Source organism: Corvus hawaiiensis, chromosome 6 (genome assembly GCF_020740725.1).
Source record: "Corvus hawaiiensis isolate bCorHaw1 chromosome 6, bCorHaw1.pri.cur, whole genome shotgun sequence".
NCBI lineage: Eukaryota > Metazoa > Chordata > Aves > Passeriformes > Corvidae > Corvus > Corvus hawaiiensis.
Window position 1 is genome coordinate 22,820,490 of NC_063218.1, and position 4,844 is coordinate 22,825,333.

Below are 4,844 nucleotides of genomic sequence, written 5' to 3' on the forward strand. Positions count from 1 at the left end.
AAGGTTGGATGGAGGCAGATGGTGAATTTAGCTGACTTAAAAATATTCCTTTAAGAAACAAAACAGAAAGAAACAGATCCTGCAGTAATCTCTGCTGCTCCTGCTTCAAGTGAGCTGGAAGGAGAGAAGAGACGTAAAACCTTGAATTTTGGAGAGGCATTTTTCTGGACTAGGAAGATCAAAAGTTTTAGTACTGATCTCTGTGTTGCCTGCAGGCTTTTTCAAGGCAGGGGCATGTTGACTTGTCCTTGCTTCAGTTTTAATTGTTCCATATTTTAAAAATATAGAGTTTTATTAGAAAGAGATATCAATGGAAATACTGAACTAGGAGAAGGAAGGCATGAATGAAACAGAAGGCATTATGTTACTGAGATGCTCAAGGAACACTGGATGCTCACAGCACATGCTTATGGCCATTATGGTAGCATGTGTGTTGAACATACTGAGGGAAGAAGGACATTCAGATATTCATGCTAGTCTTTCACAGTGTAGTAACAGCACCTGAGATTATTGAAATACTAGTTGTTTTGTTTGCTTTTCCTCTGAAGGACTACTAGCATACTTGGGTTCTCACTTTGTCTGAATAGGCAGATTAGGCAGCTTAGTTTTGTTCCTTCCCTAGTCTGTGCCTTCCTAGTCTTGCTTCTTACTGTGCAATGGCTAAAACCATTAGGTTTGGGCTACTTAAGAAAAACTGAAACAGCTCCTGAACTTTGCAATCCAAAGCTTAAAACAAACAACAGTTCTGATCCTGTGAAATTTTAGTAGAGTGCAATTTTCTGCTTTATATGCACTGGGGTTCTTCTCTTTCAGCCTCTTCCTCTCTGACAGACTGCTCTGTTACTGTGGTTTCTCATGCTGCATGTGTGTTCCCATACATGATTCACAGCTGCTAGACTCACCTACAATGAGGGTGAGCCTATGAGCCAGCTAGAAAGCTCTGGATCTGGGTGCCCTGTTTTTTGTACTACCTACCAGGTCATGGGGCACTTTTGCTAGAGAAGGAAATACATGTTCACTGTGCTGACACTATCCAGCTCCCCAGTGCCTGTACTCCTGTGTCCTGGCTTTTGGCCACAACAAAGTTAATTTTTTTGCAGTAGCCATGAGGGGGCAGAGCCTGGACCCACGTGGGCATGCGCTCAATTTCCCACAGTTAGAAGCTTTCAAAAGAAACAGACGACAAGAGATGTTCGCAGAAAGGGTAGCCGAGCCAAAAGAGGCGGGGCCTTCCTTGATCTTCTCTTTTATTTGGAGAAGGGGAACGGGGAGGACTGGGGGCGGACCCGGGGTGACTGGCCAATCAGGCACTGCTAAAGAGTTTGAGTTACATTTGGTTTCGCCCGAACTTAGAACAAAGGGGTTCACAGCACATGGCAGAGGCAAGTGTCTTTGGGAGGGGAAGCTCAGAACAGGCAGCAAAAGGCATGTCTAGGTTTTTATTCTCACCACCTTATGTCACTGCCAGGGGTGGAAGTACAGGACTCTCACGTCCCAGAGGAAGGTGGGCGTGACTTGCAGGCCAGGAAAAGCAGGGGCCCAGAGAGTCCATCATTCTGTGTCTTGAGGTCATGCCATGTTGAGTCAGTTGGTGAGCATTCTTTGCATGTAAATCATCCTCTTCTTGTATAATTTTGTTATTAATATTGTTGCTGTTACTGCTCATTTTCTTATCTCATTGCTGTTTCCAGTAAATAGTTCCTATCTCAACCCGTAATCTCTGCTTTTTTCTTTCTCAGTGAAGAGGCTGGTTTTTGTCATGGTCATAGAGAAAAGTGGTGGAGTTTCTAGCACTATTTAATTCCATACCACCCACATCATGGCAGGGGTGTGGGTTCAGCAACAGGCAGCTGGAGCTGGAAGTGTCACCATCTTTTGCTGGGCTTGGGCTCAGGGGTCAGCCTGGTGGAGCTAGCCCCTCTCTGCCACCAGCGGTGCCTTTCCCCTTTCTCTGAGCTGAAGTTTTTCTGGTTTGGTTCTGTAGGTTAGAGCTGGTGAACCTGAGATGCTGCTCTGAGAAAAGGAAAAAAAAAAGAAAAAAGGGAGAGAGCAGTGGCCACGTGGAGTGGAGCCCAGCTGAGCTATGTGGACCCCAAGCTGCAGCCACAATAACTGCAGCTGGAGCTGCAGCCATAGCCCAAGCTGCAGCCAGAGCATTCCAGTCCTGCTCCCACAAGGTCAGGCCCAGGAAGAGAGTCCCCAGCCTGTTTCAGAACTCTCTCAGGTCCCACCAGCTTTTGTCTTGTCCCTGTTTTTCTGTTGTTTTTCATGCTGGTTAACTGGAAAGTTAACCATGCTGGGCACTGTCTTTGCAAAGTGTCTTTCTTTATTTGGTGGGTAAAATACTCTCTCTTTTATATACTCTTTTATTAATGTTGTTGTGGTTATTACTATTTTTCAATAAATAGTGATTATATCTTGTAGCCTCTCCTAGTGTTTTCTCCATTATTAGAAGGAAGCAGGTTAAAGAATTTAATTTTCACACTGTATTTTAAACCAGAACATTTTTTGTGCTGTTCCTAAACCATGACATCCTGGCTTTGCAAAAGTAGTAAGTTACTGAGCTTCTGTCCCAGGAGCTGTCCTTCTTTCTCAGAGAACTCCTTGTGGCTGAGGTTCAGCTCCTTCCTTTGGTAATTGCCCTACAGAGAGACAAGTGTGCAGAGGGAATGTGATCTTCCAGCCAGCTGCAGCCAGATGCCATACCAAGGCTCCCAAGTGAGGATGAAAAAGAGGGATATCAGACACACTGAAATTTTCAGTGCATGGGACATCAGCAGCCCAGAGATTGTGGCACTGTGTGTCCTCAAACAGGCATAGAACATCACAGTGATTATCTTCCTGAAACAGCAAAAGCATTAGGACTTTGTGTTACGCAAACTTCTCTCATACAGCTCATGTCTTGCCTGCAACACATCCTGCAATTCTGTTCTTGTCTCTGTTCCATTCCCACCATTGTCCCTTGACCAAGAGCTCTTGCTTCAGGGCAGCTTCTGAAAGTACCAAATGATTAAGAGGCTTTGAGACAGGAACTATCCAGAGAAGTCAAGCCTCTCCAGTAAAAATATTTACTGGAGAATTGCAAACTTTTATGAAGTTGTGTTCTCTTACACAGTTCTGAAGGTTTGTTTCTCAGCCAGACACACACAGCTGTCCTGAAAAAATGTTGGTGTAGTTCATACAGCACTGTGTCCTCTCAGCCTCTCATATTTCTGAACTAAGCTCTTAGCAGAATTATGCCAGGAAATCATATGGGCATTGCCAAGTGAAATCATGCCAAGTGAGGGCTGCAAATGACCTTGGATTTCAGGTAACTCACTATTAATGCCTCAGCAAAGTATGGTGCAGTCTCCTCTCCAAAGTTGTTTCCTGGGGAAGAAAAGTATGTTAACAATGCACTGATCTCTCTCTTGGTGCTGTGCTGGGGTCTGCACAAAGCTGTGCTTTTAGGTAGAACCTCTGGTCCATCACAGTCCATATCTGGCTGCAAGAAGTTGTGGTAGGTTGACCTTGGTTGTACACCAGGTGCTCACCAAGCCTGTCACCCCCCTCCTCAGCAGAACGGGGGAGAAAATAACATAGAAAAAGCCCTTTTGAGTCAAGAGAAAGTTTAATAAGGCAAAAGAAAAGGTCACACACTAGAGCAAAGGAAAAGAAAATATTTATTCTCTATTTCCCATTACCAGATGACGTCCAGCCACTTCCCGGAAAGTCAGGCTTCCATACACGGTGTTGTATAGTGGTGTATACACATAGTGGTCCAGAAGACAAACATTGTAACAACAAATGTGCTGCCGCTTCCCATCGTCCCTTCCCTCTACCCACAGCTTTTCTAGTAGCTTTTATTGCTGAGATGTATGGTATGGAATATCCCTTTGGTCAGGTTGGATCAGCTGTCCTGGCTATGTTCCATCCCAAGATCTTGCCCACCACCAGCCTAATGGTGAGGGGGGATATTGGAGAGACAGTGCTTGATGATTTGGGAGCCAAAACTTTCCTGTGTTTGTTAACACCTTTCTATCTACCAATACAAATCACAGCACTATGAGGGCTGCCATGGGGAAAATTAATTCCATCTCAGCCAGACCCAATAGGGAAGTTAGTAACTATTCTACTTTGCTCCATGGAGTGGAATTACCCAAAGATGTGGGAGATGCTCCAGAAATTAACTAAGTTTCTCTTGAGGGACTGGTTTTCAGACATGCTGGAAATTGAGCAGGCCAAATATTTAATCACATCACTTTAAGTCTAGATTTCCACTGTTACTCTGGGTTCCCATCGGAGACATAGCTGAGAGATTGATTTTGCTCATGGTCTGAGTAATATTTTCAGGGTGAGAGACTGAAATGAAACACGTTACTTATCTTCTACTGCCATCAGTGTTTGTGTGCATACAGCCCCCCAAGAGCTGAAAAACATTGAGGTAGGACACATTATCCAAAAGCAAACTGGCAATGGTTTCAGCTCCTGATATGTCTAGGTGCTCATTAGAGATGTTTTGGAAGAAAAGAAGGGAGTATAAGAAGGATGAGTCCAAAGAATGTACTGGTTTTACTGTCTTCTTAATGCCCAAGATACCAAGGGAATAATGCAAGATGAGCAATATGAGAAATGTTATCCAGACAGTAATTAATGTGTAGGTTATAGGTGTATTTAACCCTATATCCTTCCTAACACAAATAAAGCCCTAGAGACGTCAGTTTCACATAGATCTTTGTCTTCAGTGAACGAAGAGGCCTTTGGCCAAGAATCTTTTCTTTCAGATCCCATGGCCTATCAAAATGCTTTTTGTATATCCCAATTTCAAATTGAAGGAACATTTGCACCCGTTCATATCTGAACAT

The 4,844-nt window shown here is 43.9% G+C and overlaps 1 long non-coding RNA gene across 1 annotated transcript; it reads left to right on the forward strand.

The window, feature by feature from the left end:
* Positions 1 to 1,427: 1,427 nt before the first annotated feature.
* Positions 1,428 to 2,423, forward strand: LOC125328207. The gene is made up of 2 exons (XR_007204591.1): positions 1,428 to 1,591; positions 1,985 to 2,423. It is a non-coding gene; the product is annotated as an uncharacterized LOC125328207 (long non-coding RNA).
* Positions 2,424 to 4,844: the final 2,421 nt, after the last annotated feature.